Consider the following 20,601-nt stretch of genomic DNA (forward strand, 5'->3'; position numbering starts at 1 on the left):
GAGAGAGAGAGAGAGAGAGAGAGAGAGAGAGAGAGAGAGAGAGAGAGACTCCCAAGCAGGCTACATGCTCTCAGTACAGAGGCCAACACAGAGCTCAAAACCACGAACCATGAGATCATGACCTGAGCCAAAACCAAGAGTCACATGCTTAGCTGACCGAGCCACCCAAGTGCTCACTCTTGAATTTAAAGTTTCTTAATGTGTTTTCTTATCTTAGCAACAAATTCAAGTGAATATCCATTATAATATTAGCTGTATTTTAATTTTTTATCTGTTCATAGTCTAAATATCTATATGCTGATTTCCTATTTACACCACTACTACCTTTTCTGAGTGAGTCCAACACTCTTAGATAACATTTAGATTAATAGAGAATTATCTGAACAATAGGCATTTGTCTAAATTGGCCATTTTACAAGGTTTTTCAGGAGAGTTTATCATAGCCACTTTTCAATCCAAAGTTCCTTTCAGGAGTTGCTGATGTGATTAGGCAAGACAACATGGAAATGCAAGTTCATGTTTCCTGGTCTGAATTATTTTAAGTGAAGCTAGTTGTTCAAAGACTCACTCAGGGGTATAAATGCATATTAGCTGTTTTGTGTATGACTCAAATTATTCTCATTAATTCATTTTGTCTAGGGTCAAACTCTCCAAATTACTCTCCAAACCTTTCTGTAAGTGGAGGTTCACGTATGGCATTGCCTTTAATCACTGTCTCCTTCCAATACAATTTATATTGTGATTACCCTGGGAATTCGGAAAAGTAATTTGGAGTGTTTTATGTTCATTACACCTTTTACTGGAAACTTACCCCAAACTGACTCAACTTTCACTGTGTTCTTAGCTCACATTATTCATAATAGTAACTCAGAATAATGCAAAACATTTTACATCTCTATTTGCCCTCTTTGCTGTTCTTTCTCTCTCTTTTTACTCTATATGTTTTAAATGTTTGTTAAACTTATATCCAAATTACTGACTTCATAGTTCTATTTCTAGTAATTATATTTAGTATCTTCCCAATCTTCCACCCACTCTCTATAAAAGAGATTTCTTTGAGTTATCACTCTGATAAATGCTGTCCACTCAAAGGAATAGGAAAAATCACAATTATGAAGGAATTTATTATTTCACTTTTAAATCTAAATATAGGACAGTCTCTGAGTGGATTAGTTTAGTGGCTCAACAATATCATTCAGGATCTGGGTCCATTTACCTCTTTGTGATATTATGGTTAGTGTATGGTTTTTAGGTTAATTCTCTTGCCATTATAAGATGAAGTTCTAGGGATCTTGTGTAGAAACATGGTACTCCACTCAAAAGAAAAAAGAAGAAAAAAACATTTTTTTGTTTTTGTTTTTTTTCCTTAGATATTCATGTCTTCTTAGGCATAAATGGGGTAGATGCCTTCCTGAATGGGACAGGAGCCACTTTTTTTCCACCATTGATATATGAAAGAGTGAAATTAGGGCCAAGCAAAGATGGAAAAATAAATGGACTAAGAACTGACATCATCTACATCCCCTGTCATATAACAGTTCTCTTATGTGCAGTTCTTTGACTTTTTTTTCCCAGGCACTGAGGGGGTCTCTTTGTACTTACCTTAGCTTGTTTGGAATATGGGCAAATACTTTATTCCAATTCTTTAGTCCCTTTTCTAGGAGAACTCTTCCATTTCCTTTTAGCCAAGGCCGTTCAAACTCATTTCAAGGAGTATTTTTCTTATCTCTTTTCAAGGCAAATGACACTTCTTTCCAGTAATATTTTATTTTTTATTTAAAAAAAATTTAATGTTTATTTATTTTTGAGAGAGAGAGAGAGAGAGAGAGAGAGAGAGAGAGAGAGCGTGAGTGGAGGAGGAGCAGAGAGAGAGAGGGAGACATAGAATCTGAGGCAGGCTCCAGGCTCTGAGCTGTCAGCACAGAGCCTGATGTGGGGCTTGAACTCACCAACCATGAGATCATGACCTGAGCCGAAGTTGGATGCTCTACTGACTGAGCCACCCAGGTGCCCCTCCAGTAATGTTTTATATGATACAAAGAAGAGATTGGGTTGGGAGTTCTCTGGGAGTTCTCTCCTAGTGTTCCTATTTTTATCTTTAAAGATATACTTTAAGAAACTGATGGGAGCTTTTGTTCTATTCAGATTCTTCAATGGTTTTGTAATCTATGTGAATATTCTAAGCCTAATACTACTGGGGTAGCATTAAATACATTATTGTTTCATTTATAAAGCAATTCTCAAGTGGCATGAAAGTTTTGTATTCTCTGCCATAGAATAGTTTACACACTGGAAGAATCTATGCCATTTTTAAACAAGAATAATTTTATATTTCCAATTAATGTAAAATTATTTCTAATTGTTTCTTACATAGAATTGTATGAAAACAAGAAGTAGATATGAGCAAATGGTATTGCTTTTGAAAATATATGGACAGATTTCCTATTTCACTCAGTTATAATAAGGGCATGGAAGATAATGGTATGATATATTTTCTTATGGAGCTTTGAGTGTAACAGAATTATGCATTAGATATCAAATATTACAACCAAAAGATATAGTTATTATAGTTTACAAAAAACACATTATAAACAACAAATTCTAAGCAGTAATTTATTTGAAGTTTATGAGCTAAATAGTGGGTTAGGCACAAATATTATTTTCAAAAAACCAAAACAAAACAGAAAATGTTGGTTTGTAAACACCACAAGGGAAAAGACAAAAATTAAAAACAATAAAATACATACTTGACACCATTCGCCTTTTAAGTTACCACTCTTTCATATATAACATAAATTCAGGATTTTATTGTAGGCCATATAATCATATTCAACTAAAAAAAATAATCAGAAGTTAAAAAAAAGTCAGCTTTTATGCTGAGTTATATTTTGTTCTGCTTGACTGCTGAGCCTTGAAGGGTATTGATCGAAAATTGATATTTTCCCTTGAGCCAGATTCACAGTGGTTTGACTAGGGAGAAATTGGCTTGGCTTTAGGGTCAAGTTGGATGTTTTATAGTGTCAAATAGTGTTTACTCAATATATTTTTTTTTAATCATGAAAAGGAAAAAGTCAAATGTTGAGGGTATCTGGTCTTCTGTCAGTTTTACTGAGGTAATTGTCTCTGTAATCTCTTGTAAAAATTGTTTATGCAGGAGGCAGCGCACTGTCTGATTACGAGATATACTACAAATCTGTAGTTGGGGCACCTGGTTGGCTCAGTCTGTTAAGCACCGTACTTCAGCTCAGGTCATGATGAAATGATCCGTGAGTTAGAGCCCTGCGTCCGGCTCTGAGCTGTCAGCACAGCTTCAAATTCTGTGTCTTCCTCTCTCTCTGCCCCTCCCCTGCTTGCATATGCGCTCTCTCTCTCTCAAAAATAATGAATAAACATTAATTTTTTTAAATATAAAAAAATAAATCTATAGTCATCAAAATAGTATGGTACTGACATTAAAATATACAAATAGTCCAGTGAGTGGAAAAGAATTGAAAGCCCAGAAATAAACCCAAACATATTTGGTCAACTAATATTTGACAACAGAGCCAAAATACTCAATGGAAAAAAGACAATCTCTTTGTACATTGTGCTGAGATAATTGAATATTCACATGTAAAAGAAGCAAACTAGCCTTATATCTTCTACCACTCACAAAAATTAACTTGTAAATGGATCGAAGATTTAAGTATAAGACATGAACCCATGAAACTCCTAGAAGAAAACAGGAATAAAACTCTTTGACATGGGTACTGGTAATTAATTAATTAATTTTTGAATGTGACATCTAAAGCACAGGCAACTAAATAAATAAATAGATTAACAAACCAACCAGTGGGACTGTATCAAAATAAAAAGCTTCTGAACACCAAAAAAAAAAAAAAAAAAAAAAAAAAAAAAAAAAAAAAAAAAAAAAATCAACAAAGTGAAAAGGCAACGTATGGGATGGGAAAAAATTTTGCGAACTATGTACCCAATAAGAGATTAATTTCCAAAGTATATAAAGAACTCATACAACCCAGTAGCAAAAAAAAAAAAAAAAACAAAAACAAAAAAAAACCAGACATCAGCCCCATTAAAAAATGGACACTTTCCATTGACACTTTCCAAAGAAGATATATGAAGGCCAACAGGTATATGAAAAGATGCTTAGTATTATTAGTTATTAGGAAAATGCAAATTAACAGCACAATGAGGGATCACCTTATGCCTGTTAAATGGCCATCATCAAAAAGATAAGAAATAATGCTGGCATAGATGTGGAGTAAAGGGAACCCTTGTGCATATAAATTGGATACAGGGAATGTAAATTGATACAGCCATGATGGAAGACAGTATGGAAGATAGTCAAAAATTAAAAATATAATTACCATATGATACAGTAATTCCATTTCCAAGATTATATCCAAAGAAAACAAAAACACTAACTCAAAAAGATATCTGCACCTCCATGTTCATAACAACATTTTTTATAAGAGCCATGACATAGAAAGATACTAAGTGTCTATCAATGTATCATTGCATTTTTATACAAAGAATTTGTGATACACACATGCATGCATGTGCTCACACGTGTACACACACACACACACACACACACACACACACACACACTGGAATATTATTCAACCACTAAAGAAAAAAATGAGGAAACCCCATCATCTTTGACAATATAGAAGAACTTTGAAGGCATTATGCTAAGTGAAATAAGTCAGACCAAGAAAGACAGGTACTGTATGAACTCATATGTGACATGTAAAAAAAAGCAAAAAAAAAAAAAAAACAGACTCTCAGAAAAAGAGATCAGATTTGTTATTACCAGTGGCAACATTTGGAAGATGGGAGAAAAGATACAAACTTCCAGTTATTAATAAGTACTGGGGATGTAATGTACAGTATGGTGAGAATAGCTAACACTGCTGTATGATACATAGGAAAATTATTAGGGGATTAATTCCTGTGAGTTCTCATCACAAGGAAAAATATTTTTCCTTTTATTTCTTTTTTTTTTTGTTATTGTGTCTATATGAGAAGATAGGTAGATGTAAGCTGAATCCATTATACTATATGTAAATCAAACTATCATGCTGCATGATTTAAACTTTTACAAACATATATGCCAATAATTTCTCAGTAACACTGGAAAAAACATGGAATAAAAAAAAACTTGTGTTTAAATAAACAACTGCTCATAAAATGTGCCTCTATGTCATCTTAAACTAATTTAATGTTTTTTGAGAAAAGCAAAACAACTGATTTTTGTCATTGTTCTTCATAATGATTGAATATACGTTATAGTAACATTATCAGCAACCAAACTATTAGTAAATCTCTATAATTAAATTCTATATCTGGTTTAGTGTGGCATAAAATGAGATTAAAAAGCAACATATAAAAAGAAAATAGTCCTACTTTCTGGAGAGTTTCAGTCTAAGTCTCATATTGAATTTATATTTGGGAGTCTCATTAATTTGGAGGTATAGCTAAATAATTGATTCATCCCATAAACTTAATGTGGAACACATCTAAAGTGTCTGGAATTCTCCAGTGATTTAAAAATCTCTGAATTGCTAAGATTTCTCATTTTTTTAAATGAAAACAAAGATATTCTGTTTTATTTTTTAAATGATTTATTATGATGAACTCGATTTGAGAAAGATATTTCAAGTGTATATAATTTTATTTATTAATTGAAATGACTGCATAAGACCAATGTAATTTTCACAGGATATACACTGAAGTTTGAAGGAATATCAATACAGTAATCTCATAACAACTGTATTAGGATAATGGTAGTCACTTTTATAAACTAAAATGATGACATCACACAATAAAATTATATTTCATACCCGTATGAATCTGATGAGTGTGTTAGAGGTTGGTGGGTAGATTCCTCCTTGTGGTTATTCTGAGATAAGGGTTCCTTCCATTTTGTGGCTATAGAATCTCATACGGCCTGTTCTCAACTAGTAGAAGGGGAAAAATGTTGAATATCTGTAGACAAGTTGGATGCAAGGGGATCAGGGAAATGTAGCACCTGGGTAGGCAGTTTCTTGCCCATGACATCACCATACTATGGAAATGGGAACATGTATTTTGAATAAACATTTTGCCATTTCTGTCCCAGTCTTCTCTTCTGGCTACCAAATATCTATATATGCCCTTCTTCTCATAGAATATACTACCTGAGTTCAAAGTGGAGGACCTCCAGGTGATGCGCAGTCCTCTCCATCACGTCCTTTTGTACTTCCTTGTATACAGCAAATTATGAACCAAAAGACAAGATATCTGTCCCAACTGTCCCCTCCATACTCTATATAAATCAGTGGAACAGTGATAGAATAACAAAAACAAGAATCATCATCTAGAAAATAGAAGATTGGAGGCACACAGCAGTCATTGGCATAGAGAAATAATGAAATCCTACCAGGAAAGTAAAGGAAAGACTCTGTCCTGGTAGTTTAGAAATGCCCTTGTCTAGATGGTACTTCTTTCCCTGTAACATCTCCCCTTGTTCATTGTTCTTTACCTGTGCTTCCCCAGGGAGATTCTTTCTAGTCTGTTGTGCTAAATACTACATCTGAAGTTGGGAATGGGGCATCCTCCCCCTGTGGACTGTATATATTTCACAGACTGTTTCTTGTTCCTTTCAAGTTGTTTTAAGGTTTGAAGAAACAAAGAATTTTGTAAGATAGGCTCATGGCTTTTGAAGTTATAAATTCCCTTGAAAATTAGTAGAATTTTGATTTCTTTGCTTCCCATTACTTCTATATACTAATATCCTCACTCAAAGTTATACTCTACAAATAATTATCAAACCCAAATTATTTCTTTGCACCTCACTCTCTTGGTTTTCTCTTTCAACCTGTTTGTGGTCACTTCGAAGCCTGAAAACAACACGCCAGTGGGAAGCAAACACCTTTATCTAAAGGTGAAACTCTTCTATTCAGTTGAGAAGTTAATTGTCTTTTGTTGTTCAAAGTAATTCCAGCAATTTTTCTTAGTATTCACATCCTAGAAACAACTGGATCTCCAAAGCTGGAAGACCTCAATTTTGGACTTGGTCTATTCCCTTTCAGTTTTGGTTGTCAGTCAGCCAATTCTTACCCATACTCATTTTTCCCCATAATATCTTGCCAACGAAGGCATGTAGTAACTAACACAATTACTAATATTATACTTTTAAACTTCTTCCCTTTAATACATAGGCTCAAAAAGCACTTGTTTTTTCTTCCAATATATTTATCAAGATACTGCAAATGACATTTTTTATCAAGTATTTTTAACCTTTAATATTTTCAGTCCTGAACATTAGTTACCCTGATGCTGCTGCCTTAACCATGAGGCCAATGTTATGCATTAAAGAAAAAAAAAATTAATGTTTATTTTTAAAAGAGAAGAGGGTCAGAGAGAGAGAGGGAGACACAAAACCTGAAACAGGCTCTAGGCTCCTAGTTGTCAGCACAGAGCCTGACTCAGGGCTCAAACTTACTAGCCATGAGATCATGACCTGAGCTGAACTAGGACACTCAACCGACTGAGCCACTCAGGCGACCCATGGTTATCTGACAATGTTATGCATTTTTAAATGTTTATTTATTTATTGGGGGGGGGGGGGGCAGACCGAGAGGGAGAGAGAGCCTGATGGGGGACTCAATCTCATGAACCATAAAATCATGACATGAGCCAAAATCAAGAGTTGGATGCTTAACTGATTGAGCCACCAGGCACCCCTTCAATGTAGTAATTTACAATCTTATTATATTTAATGTATTTTAAATTTTTATTAAGGTAGTTTTGTACTTGTGCTACCAACTTTTTTTTAAATTTTTTTTTTAACGTTTATTTTTTTGAGACAGAGACAGAGCATGAACGGGGAGGGGCAGAGAGAGAGGGAGACACAGAATTGGAAGCAGGCTCCAGGCTCTGAGCCATCAGCCCAGAGCCCCTCGCGGGGCTCAAACTCACGGACCGCAAGATCGTGACTGGAGCTGAAATCGGACACCCAACCGACTGAGCCACCCAGGCGCCCCTGTGCTACCAACTTTTGAATTTGTTATGATAATACTCACTGCGTAAATTTCAGTGGATAGCACAGTAGAAATTTTGTTAATTTTTTTTCTGTTTTATTGCTCAAGTTCGAGTCCAATGTATGCATTCTGAACTATCAAGCAGCTTTTATCCTTGTGATGATTGAAAGATGGAGGTTCCTTCCATCTTTTGGTTCCTACATTCTTTAGGGTCTGAGAATCCTCTGATTTTTGACCAGAGAGAGGAATGACATGTCTGCCTTTTTTCTTTTTCCTAATTCCAGCTCAGCAATGACCATCATTATTTCAGTTACATTCCAGTTAGTGACATCTAGTCACTTGGTCACATCTGATGACAAGAGGGCTAGAAAATACGGTTTCTAACTGGGAAGTTGTCAGCCATTCCACATTTTGGAAAGGAAGGGGTGTGAGCTATGAGCTTCTGGTGACAGATGAGTGCTTCTGCCACTATGACCACCATCTGATTTTATTATTTTTTTCTTTTTGGGTAATAAAAAATTAAACGTAGAAGAGGATAGCATGTGAAAGCCCTAGTTTCTAAAATGTATTTTAAATTGAGTAGATTCATATTTTTCCAATTTTTTTATAATCTCCTGAAGGCTTAGAATTCAGGTTTATCATTTTACTTTGAATGAGTCACTTTCATTATTAGGTTGGTATCACCTCTTGCAACATTAACAAATCCAAATAACTTTTAATCAGAGAAACTTTTAATCAGAGAAACAAGTACATTATGCTCTGACCAGTAAATGAAATAATAGGCATTTTCAGATTGGGGCAATTTCTCCTAATAACTGGTGCCTAATTCCTAGAACCTAAATATCCTCTTTTTTGGAAAGGCTGGAAACACCATGAATACTCCCAACTCTTTTTCCTACTCTTTTCAGACATTCGAATGATAATTATTCTTTTGTTTGTACTTCTTAAGATCTCACTACTAGTACCAGCCCATAGATTTGCTTGTTTGTTTTAGAACATGCTTTGAATAAATGTAACATTTGCAGAAATTCATTCTGAGAGTGGAAGACATAATGGATTATTGGTGGGCATAACACTAGAAGTAGAAAAGAAAGAGAAAATAGTTGAAACAGTGTAAATATAGTGTAATAATGGTTGGTGTGTTGAATAATACTTTAGACACTAAAAAACCCCCTAACTCTAACTGGCTTAAATGATAAGTTAATTCAGTTTCTAACTTAGAGGAAGGCCAGAGAAGAGCAAACTTGGTTGGATGTAGGCTTGGTTGAACTGATGCCTCATTGACATCTTTAAGGAGCCATATCCCTTCTATATCCCTGCTCTCCCATCCACAGCTACAGCCTTTTCCCCCTTGGTCATAAGTTTGTTGCCACTACCAACTGAGGAAAATTGTGTACTATTCTCATGCAGCAAGAAAAAGTAAGAAACCTGACCCCTTACTATGGACTATAAATCCATTATTCCAGTTTGAATGGGCTAAATAAGGTTGCTTTCTCACAACTGGAGCAGTCTCAGTTGCTGGGGAAATACCATGTACTGTTTGGATTTGTATTAATTGGAGTCCACCCCAAGATCTGGAAGTGTATTCAATTTCCCCCAGTCATTTGAAAATTTGGTAGTGGTGAGGGAGCATGGTTGGGAAGGTCATTGGGAATGATGGTTCTCTGAACATAATCAAGTTTCTGTTAGGAAAAGAACTAGGAGAAGCAAAACATAATTTCACTGAGAATGGGAGAGAGAGATGTATTGATTCACTGCCATGAGAATATTTGCTGTAGAATGCGAATTACTGTACTTGAGAGCAAATCATGTTCTTCATGATGGATATTTTGAGGTTCTTTATCAAAACCCTGCAAGCAGTAGATAAGGATGGCAATGGAGGTGATGATGATGATGATGACGACTACAGCCATGACAGTGAAAACTGCTTCGATAATACCTGTGATGATTTAACAAGGCAATTACTCAAACTGTCACTACCAAGCATGTTTTTTTTTTTTTTTGGTGCTGAATCATGCTAAATTTACAGAGAAAGCCCTAATTTATTCCACAGAGAAAGATACATTTGGGATCTATAGTTGCTTCCCAGTATATAAGACAAACATAGGTTTAGATGATTGAAGATAAGGTAATTTCTAGTGAGAAATAGAACTAGCTGCTGGAAACTCTGCCTTCCTTAATGCTCTTACTCTTTGGATCTGTGTATGTTTCTATTTTTTAAAGACAAGTACCTGGGTAAGATAAGCAGACTAATAACATACATTTGAGGTTGCTTAGTAAAGAAAATATTTTTTAAGCTATGCCTTATTTTTATTTATTTGTATTTTTTGTAGACTTATTTCATATTTCAGATTCCACTTATCAGACAACTTAATATTGCATGATTAAAAAATAATTTTAGGGGCATCTGGGTGGTTTGGTCCAGTTAAGTGTCCAACTCTTGGTTTCACTTCAGATCATGATCTCACGGTTTGTGAATTCAAGCTCCACATCGGGCTCCATGCTGACAGCATGGAGCCTGCTTGGGATTCTGTCTCCCTCTCTCTGCCCCTCACCTACTCATGCTCACTCTCTCTCTCAAAATAAATACATAAACTAAAATATTTAAAAGGCAATTTTAAATTATTTTATTAAAAGTAATTATATTAAGATGAATAATACTGAATAGCTCATAAAACTTCTTTGTTTTGTAATCTATAGGATTAACAGCTAACATATGATTAATTGTAATTAAAACCAAAATCCCATTTTTCCCAAATGAAATAAGAATATTTACTTTAGCCTAGAATATTGTAAGTAAATTGAAAGGATCAAAATCTCTTCCAAAAACACCTGTAATTAATAGTATTTTTCAAAACTTATATCAGAGCTATGACATTTTTCTGGGAGGTAGCTTTATTAAAGATGTGCATTGGAAAGATCTTTACATTATATATTTTTCATAATAATATTCTTAATGTTCACTACCTGAGACAAATGATTATGCAACACTTTATAGAGTGTCCTGTTCTGCCCCTTTGTCTTGCTTGGATAGATGGTGACTACATTACATAGAATTCATATAGTGAGGCCATCTGTGCAAAAATGGAGGTGATTTTACCTCCATCGGAAGTGAGCATGTTCTCATAGATGGTCTCAAGTACCCCAGAACTTCAAGTCACTCTGTCATCATTTACCTAGAGACTAAACTCTTTTACATAAGGAGAAGTAAAGTCAATTAACTAGTTTTGCATTATTTATCTTATTTTCTTTGTGCTTTGTGCTACATCAGAATATGAAGTTGCAGTTCTGATAGGGCCCATTTTTTTGAGAGACAGAGAAAGAAAGAGATTAATATCATCAGTGTTACTGACTGTTTTCTGTGGCCAGTCATTGTCCTCAGCACTCCCTCTACACTTTTCAATTTAATCTACAGAGTTATCTCGTGAGGTACTTGATACCTCTATATTCTTTTACATATGAAGCTTTGGGAAGGTAAATTACTTGCCCATAGTCAAAAAGCCAGTAAGTGTTGCAATCAGGGTTCAAAATGAAGCAATGTGCACTCTTAATCCACTACACTACACCCATGAGTCAGCTTTAAGCTGGGAGAATGGGGGTTAAGATGAGGTATGTGGGGGTTTGTGGTATACTACCATTCATGCACAAGACTGGGTACTCAGCCCTGAGGAAAATGACACTTGGGAATATGCAGGGTGGTAATTTTATACCTTAACATGGGCACCTATAAGTTTGTATACCTGTTAGTTCCATGAAGATGAGTAGAAATGGCACACAGAATTTGTTCTAAAATTTTAAAGGAAGTAACTATATGGCATTCTGAAAAAGAAAACAAAATACAGAGAAAGCAGAAAGATCAGCAGTTGCCAGAGTTTGGGGGAGGGGATTGGGTGGAGGGGGGATGAACAGATGGAATAAATATAATTTTTAGGGGAGTGAAACTCTTCCATATGATACTGCAATGTGAATACATGTCATTATGTATTGGCCAAACCCAAATAATTAACTGTACAACACAAAGAGTGAACCGTAATGTAAACTATGGACTTTAGTTAATAGCAACGCAGTAATATTGTTTCATTAATTGTAACAAGGATAACACAGTAATGCAAGATATTAATAATAGGAGAAACCATGTGTTAGGAAGAAAGGGGATGTATGGAAACTCTATAGCTGCTCAATTTTCTATAAACCTGCTCTAAAAATAAAACCTATTTACTTTTTGGAAAAGGAAGAAAAAAGAAACTGAGTGATTATAGGACTGTTATTGTGAATCAATCAGGAAATAGGTGACTCATTTCAGAATAATTGTATCTTTTCTTCAGTAGTGTTGAAATCTAGGACTTCCACATTTTCACTTAGATTCAGTCAAATTCCAAAAAAAGTTTTCTGTGCTCTCTGTATACCACTAGGCTATGAATTCTGGATGAGCCCAGGTCTACTTGCCAGGATTACTCCCTAAATAGGAAAGAAGCACCTTTAGAAAGCATTAATCTTGTAAAGCCACAGGGCCACAATTGAAGAGTGGTTCAATGGTTTTCCTAAATGTATAACTTACAAGGACAGATTTTTCCCCTGCATCTTTTACCCTGATTGTAATGATGGGCTCGATTTCCCCATGTATAGTCAGCCATTGTTAACATGCTGGCATTTGAAAGGAGTATTTACTCTTGATTTTAAACATAAAAGAGCTTGTATGAGCAGAGAAAGAGGAAGTAGGTAAATACTAACATTTCTTGTGGAGTGGAAAGCAGTTCCCCTGCACTTTTCTCACCATTCAAGTCACAGTTTGAGAAGGAAATAGCTTTAGAAATTGAGAGGGCCAATGGATCCGTTAACTGTGCTTTCTCCACACAGTTAAAGCTCAGTGTGAGACTGGCTGGCAACATAAACAATAAGGAAGAAGTCACATGAGGAGGGGTTATTAGAGAAAGAGTAAGGAGAGTCACATTTTGGTTATAACTAAGGACTAGCTGACTCACCCATGCATGAGAAATCCTTCGTCAGGTGTCATTTTCTAGGGATGGTGGCTTAATTGCCCCCCCAAAAGGCAGCTTTTTTAAATTTCACAAATGACTTATGCCTTATTATCATATCTACCATGTCAGGATGGTGGGGTTTATTTGGTCCTCATATCTCTTCATAAAAAAATGGGACTTTTTTAAAGATAGCACAATTTTAGAAGAAAAGATTGAAATCCATACCACAAAATAGGTTTTGCTATACACCATTTGATAGGAATAGGAGTATGTAAACATATTCCCAAAAAATATATAGGTACTCTATAATTAAGAGTTTGTATAATGGGGAACGAAATTCCAACATAGATATAATGTTAATAACCTAGGTAAACAACAGTTTTTGTCTGTTTAGATTTTGATTATACTGGGGTGAGGGGAGTGAGAAGGAGTGGTATCTTTCTCAGTGCCAGTCTGTGTGCAAATCCTGTCTTCACTTCCACATTTGAACATGGTTGATGTTGAACTTGTTCCTTCCTGTTATCAATTTTGATACATCAAGTGATGGCATCTCAAACTTTTGTCCTTAGGACAATTTCTTCTTTAATACATAACAACTATAATTCTATTGCTATTGTTCTTATAAGGTCTGTTCCTGGAGGCTACTATACCTTGTAATGCAGGATTAATAATAGTGCAATTGTGCTAAAACACTTACTTCGATTATTTGTGGCTATCCTGGAAAACCGTGCGATAGAAGCCCTTGGTGTAGTTTTGGAAAAACTCCATTGATTTTAAATGAGTGGGGAAACACAGAAATGTCAAGATAAATTACTAATCAGAAGTTTTTTTTTTTTCCTATTATTTACCTATATATGCCCCATCTTTTCCAACAAACTTTGCACTACTAAGGGTATTTATATCAAAATGCCAGTGAGCACTATGTCTATTATGGTTACTAATTTACTCTATCTGTCATGCACTTACTATATCATACTATTTTATAAGCTATTGTATCATTTATTTGGTCTTCACAAGAGCCTGTGAGATCTGCATTATTTATTATACCCATTATACAGATCAGGAGCCTGAAGCAGCAATAGAAAAGCACTTGCTACATGTCACATAGTTACTAATTAATGAAGTCAGGTTTTGAACCCAGACAATCTTGCTGTAGTGTTCCTGATTAGTAATACATTTAAGCAGAAACAACTCTACTAAATGAAGACTATACGGATAAAAGTTGCTAACAGACACGATCATTGTTATTATTACAGTTATTTATTGTAATTATTTTCTCTCATGTCCTTTTCTGTTTTGACAAACTGAACTGCAAAAATCTGTCTATAATTTGGTAGTTCAGGATTTTAAATTTCAATAGTGATTGAATATGATGGTTTAATAGTTCACTGTCTTACACGGTGCACTTCACTATTCTAGGTAACTGACTCATTTTCTTTCTAAACACAGTTATAATAGAAAGCACTGCCTCACTTTCTAGCAGATGGAGAGCAATCTTGTTTTAATGCACATCATTTATAATAGATACAAGCTGTCAGATAACTTCTGGTAAAATAGGATGCTGAATCAGACATTTATTTTTAGTGGCAATTGTTGACACATAGACTAGCCCACCCAAATGAAAGTATGCCATATTACTTGGCTCTATAGATAAACTATGTTATAATATTCTTTGTCATGTTTCATTTTCGGTTTCTGCTTTAGACATCCTACCATATACCACGATTTCCATCACTTATCTTTAAACAGCTTGTTGTCCTAAAACCATTATACATTATTTTAGATAGTTATATTTTAGCTTTTATTTCTAATATAAGAATCATCTAAAACCTGGTAGTTTTAAGTAGTTACATCATAGTTAGAAAAATGTGCTCTGGAATCCAACAGACCTAGATTTTAATCCCAGCATTGCTCCTTATTAACTGAATGGAAAATACGTTTTAATCCCTGAAAACCTCCATTTTTTAAAAAAATTATGATTTTTCTATCATAGATTATTATATGAATCAAATAAGTTAATGTTTCTACAGTGGTAGTAATTTACCATATATATCATTAACTGTAGTTCACTAATATGAGGCATCAAATAAACAATGAAAGCCCCCAACAAAAATAGATTTTACAAAAAGTGAAGGAGCTGAATGAACACCTATATGACCATGTTGGTCATATATCAACTGTGTCTGTTCCACTTAGTTAATGTCTATCTTGTATTGTTTGATAAGTATTTTAATACTGATACTGGAAAAAAAAACAAAAGAAATATTGACATTTATCATATGTACAATGCCTCTTTTGGTTAATTCATGTAGATGTGATATTTGGAAAATATAATGGTAGCTAGATTTGGGTAAAATTAAAAATGCTTAGTGTACATTTTAGCTGCACATATACTAAATATGGAACAATACCGAGATTACCCTGACTACTGCATAAGGATGACATTTGTGAAGCATTTCTTATTACATAATTTTAGAAAAAATATATTTTATATGTTGTTTGTATATTCAATGATAAAGCAAGTATGGTAAAATTATACTAAATGGGGATTCTGGGTAAAAGTTTATGGGAGTCCTTTGAACCATTTTTATGACTTTTCTACAAGTCTCAAATTATTTAAAAAATTAAAATAAATAATATCTTGGGAAATAAAAAAGTAAAAATTAAGTAGCAACCAGTCTTTTAAATTAGTATGTTTCCACTATATTTAGATGAAGCCATGCAGGATAGGTGCTTTTGAAGTATAAGAGGTTTTATGTATTATGTGTGTTACAATTTAATTTTTGGATTTGCTAGTACTACTCTACACTAAAATAATGTATTTTTTTAATCAAGTTGTTAAAAAGCCACATGAGCTTAATTGATACATCATATAAAAACAAATTCTTGGGGCGCCTGGGTGGCTCATTCGGTTGAGCATCGGACTTTGGCTCAGGTCATGAACTCACAGTTTGTAAGTTTGAGCCTGCATTGGGCTCTGTGCTGAAAGCTCAGAGCCTAAAGCCTGCTTCATATTCTGTGTCTCCCTCTCTCTCTGCCCCTCCCCTGCTCATGCTCTGTCTCTTTCTCTGTCAAAAATAAAGATTAAAAAAAATCTTAAGACTATTATTTATTTTTTACTCCAGTGCAACAAATAAATGCTTTCATACATACATTCATAAATACAAATTATGGTAAGTTCTACGTGAATATACTGTGTTATTTTCAAGAGTGACAGAGAAGACATTAGTTAGATTACTTGGTCAGTGAAAGTCTCACTGAGGAGATGACATTTAAAATGTTACTTAAAGGATAAGAGAAGACAATTATGGAAAGAAAAGTGGGAATGTTGACAGGGAGCACAAGGAGTGTTTCAGAGAGAAACCAAGTCTAATGCCTTGAGAAAGAAGAGAGTGGAGCATATTTGAGAAGGTGAAAAAAAGATAGTATGGTTGGCGTACAATAACCAAGGAGAAGAGTGGCTCAAATTGAATGTGAAGAGAGAGGCTGGGGGTATATCATCCAGCGAGGCTGGGGGTATATCATCCAGAACCTTGAAAGTCAAGTTGGAAAATTTAAAGTGTCACTAGGCCAGATTTATAATCTATGCAACTCTGTTACTGTGAAATATAGTGTGTATATTGTATGTGTTTGTGCATAGGGGTCAAAATGGAAATGGAAGATTAGTGAAGAGCCAATTTCAATAGCTTAAGATGGGTAGTGTTTGCTTGGACTAGGATATTACCTGCATAAAAGGAGGAAACATCATTTTGTGATATATTATGTGTATGTATTATGAATGTGTTATGTGTAGAAGACATTTAATTTATTACAAATAGCTATGGCTTAAGACTTCAAGTGAAAGCATGCTGATAATAATGGTATGCTTAACACTTAAGAAAATATTAGAAGCTTGTGAGCATTGTGTTAACTAAGACTTCTAACTAAAAATGATTATTTTTAAATAAGAATTTAATCATGATTATTCATATAATCACAAATTATATGAAACTTTTAATTTTTTATTTTCCTTTATATACTCATATTTAAATGGATATAACTTACTGAGAATGTACTATTGTTCCTATTTTCTTAACGGTTCAATTATACTTAAAATTATTAATGACACAATTTCGTATTATATTGGTAGAGGATGATGATGCACTTCCCAAATGAACAGAGTAATAATAAGTGAATAATGAATTTGTTAATCCTGGATATTGTGAGTTTGTAGGAGGTACATGTATATCTAATAGATGATGAAAAATTTTTAGCAGATATTATTTGAAATCATAATATCCCATGTGGATTAGTGAACTTGTCATAGTTATAATTATACAAACATTTAATCAATGCTATCAATATTTCACCATTGAAGAGTTAACAAAAAAAAGACAACCAAAAACTAAAGAAAGAAAAACGAGAGTTGGTGGTGTAGAAGGTATACATAGTATATTGGGAAGAATGCTGGCCTAAGTCAAAAGATTTGGCTTCCAGTTCTGGATTCAGGTAACCTTGGTTAATTCATAACTGATGATTTGTAAGGTTTCCTTTCAACTCCCAAATTCTTTGATTTTTTTCTGAAATATACCAGGGATTGGAGCTCTCCAGCTCCTTGTATTTAAGGGTTTTTATTCATTTTGCCTTCTTTCAGCACAACTTGTTTAAAAAATCAGAACTTAACAATCAGTGAAAATATTTCATTGTCTGTCACTGTTTCTTGAGTTTGTTGAGACACTGGGTTGTTGGGAAAAATGGAAACATCAGATGAAGGGTGGTGTTTTATAGCAAGAATGAGATGATTAAAACACTGAGCCATTGAGATAGTGGGTCCAATAGAAAGAAGGAAATAATAGTAACCAGTTTTAGTGGTTGGGTAGGAAAACATAAAAGTAATCAGTAAAAGAATTCTGGACCAGCTGCTACTATATTTCCAATTGCATTATTCCTTCTTAGAGTGACTCTGTATCCTCCAAATTCCAAAGCTTATTTTCTCTCTAATGAGGCTATGGGGGATTTAAAGCTGCTTCTCCAAATCTGGATTTCAGCAAAATCTGTTTGTTACTATCACAAAAAGAAATATGTCCCAAAGCAAGCATTATCATAAGGACTACAAAGAGAAAAAAGCCCACAATTTGGGTTAGACTACCTAGGGTAGAGTTCTACTTTAGTATCCTACTAGTTGTTTTATGAAACTGTGAAAAATCATCATCTGACATTCAAAAGCAGCATTTATAAAATGTGAACAATTTTGTCTGTTTCATTCATCCCTAGTAGGAAAATAAGTGTTGAATATGACAACTTAAAGTGCTTTGTTATCTGGAGACATATATGCTTGTGAGCTAATTTTTACTATTCATCAGTTTAGCCAGTCTAGTATGACCATTGATGGATATAGATGAAAATTGAGGAAAATTGGGGAATTGAGTTGTGTTCCCAAACCCGATGCTAATTAAGAAAAAAGCAAAAAATTCCACAAAACTCTTAGTTCCTCCAGCTTCGGAATAGATCATCATAGGACCATTAACTTCTCTGTAAGATGCTGTTCACTCTTCTAACTTCCATCTCCAACTTCTGCTTCTTTGTAATCACTGATTCTCTCACTCACATTATAAGTTCTCTAAATGCCATCCAACTCATGACACAATTGGAACTGAATTCAATGTCTAATGTATACAATGCAGATTAATGCTTTTCTTTGTCATTGTTTCTTATCAGGTCTAATGTTGATTTCCTACAAAAACATCAAGTAGCATCAATGTTTCAATGTTTTTTTTAGAGTATCCCCAAATATTTAATATTATACAAGTCCAAGATGTAATAATCTTCTGCAGAGCATATTGATTTTTAGTTAGTGCCAAACCAGGGGTTGTAATCCTAATTTTGTACAGACATCTTTCTAATGCCTCCCAATGTAAATTCAGAAATTGTCATATATCCAAATGGTCATCAGTCAGAATCATCTTGCAGTGCAAAACATTATTATTACCAGGTTGAAGAGTTTTCATTCATTTTATAAAATTCATTTCAAACTATACCTTGTAATATAAACCTCTAATTTCATTTTATGGAAATAAGTGAATTTGCTTAAACAGAGAAGGAAAGTTTGTAAATATGTAGCCTAAACATATCTATTGTGAAATTGTGTGTAATTCCCCAAAGAAGAGCTTCAGACCAAGTTTTTGTGTTTACTTAGGCTATTAAATGGTTATGCCAGGAAGCAAGAGTGTGGGGTGAGGACGAGTACAGGAAAGGATATATAGGAAATATGAAGCATGTTACTGCGGCAACTGTGGCCAACTGGGGCTTGATTCTCCTTAGAACTTTCTGAGAAGTGTATGGAGTGCTTGACAGTACTGCCTACCTGAAGGTAGATCATGACAAACTCCTTTCCTCTATTGGTTGAGTACTGCCCTTGGTGTGTTAATTTCCTAGGCTTATGCGTGCCTACTGAACAAGATTTACTTTGCTCAAGGTGAAATGTTGTCAACATTTTGAAAATGAAAGCTCAATTTTTACTGTCCACCATAGATTCCACAAGAATTAGAAGCCAAGAGGATGCATGGTGGGACATTAGACACATTATTATGAATGCATTTTGTGAACTTCAGTGATAAACCACCTATACAAACACTGTTTAAATCATGCAGAACCCAGTATTATTATTTTTATACCTACACTTCCAATTTATATTTTCAGATTTAGAAAACCAGAATATACATAAACTGGATCCTCTTTATTTATGTTTATGTCAAAACTACAAATAATGTGAGATTTTATTCTATTTGCAAGCCAAGTTTGCCTGCAGAGCTTCCTAGATCTTGAGAAGACATGAGACTTTGGGTCATAGATAAACTACTTTATTACTCACAGGACCGCAGGCAGCATGAGCTCCACACTCAAATTGGTTCCTCTCTTTTTCAAAAATCATTGAAAAGATAAAGAGCAGCACAAGGGTGTTTATATTCTGGAGAAATCCTCTAGGGGCAGTTCTGAAAGATCATTAATGTCCCTTCCTTCCTCATACCTCCCATAGTCTAAGGTTATCTCCTCCAAGTACAGGATTTTTGCTCTCTGTCCAGCTCCATAAAGTCTGAAGTTGTTATAACTTCATCTTTTTTTCTTCCCGGTGGTCTCCTATTTCACCCAGAGATTTATCTAGAAGAGTCAAATGAAAGAGGCGCCAAAGTATATTTATAAACTGTAACTATAACTAAGTTTTAATGTCCTAATTCTCATCCTGAACAGGTTGCCATCCAGAGACTATAGACATTTAGATGCGTCTGGGATTGGCGTTATAGGGTAAAGACACATTGTGCTGAGAAACTGTCAGGAAGAAATCCTGGAATTTCTAAAGTCTATATATAACGCCCTATAACCCTCAAACCCTTTCCCCTAAGACTGTATCATAGTCACCAGCCAACAAGTTAAGTTGTTCTAGTTGTATAGTATTCTAGGTCACAAAGAAATTTATCATCACAGCATAGGCTCCCCTAAGTTTCAAGTAAGCAATGTAAAAGTGGCTCCAGGTGGATGATATGCACATAGTAAGTCTGTATTATAGCTGAGCAACTCGGAGTTTAGGAAACCACAAATTTTATAAGGCCACAGGTAGC

At 34.5% G+C, this 20,601-nt stretch overlaps 1 protein-coding gene and 1 non-coding gene across 2 annotated transcripts in view; both read left to right on the forward strand.

Moving 5' to 3' along the window:
• LRP1B (LDL receptor related protein 1B) overlaps nt 1–20,601 on the forward strand; it is a 1,876,868-nt gene that overhangs the window by 945,724 nt on the left and 910,543 nt on the right. The window lies entirely within an intron of this gene.
• Nucleotides 15,376–15,480, forward strand: LOC125911997 (U6 spliceosomal RNA). Its single transcript, XR_007454566.1, has one exon. It is a non-coding gene; the product is annotated as a U6 spliceosomal RNA (small nuclear RNA).

The sequence above is a fragment of the Panthera uncia genome (assembly GCF_023721935.1).
Source record: "Panthera uncia isolate 11264 chromosome C1 unlocalized genomic scaffold, Puncia_PCG_1.0 HiC_scaffold_3, whole genome shotgun sequence".
NCBI lineage: Eukaryota > Metazoa > Chordata > Mammalia > Carnivora > Felidae > Panthera > Panthera uncia.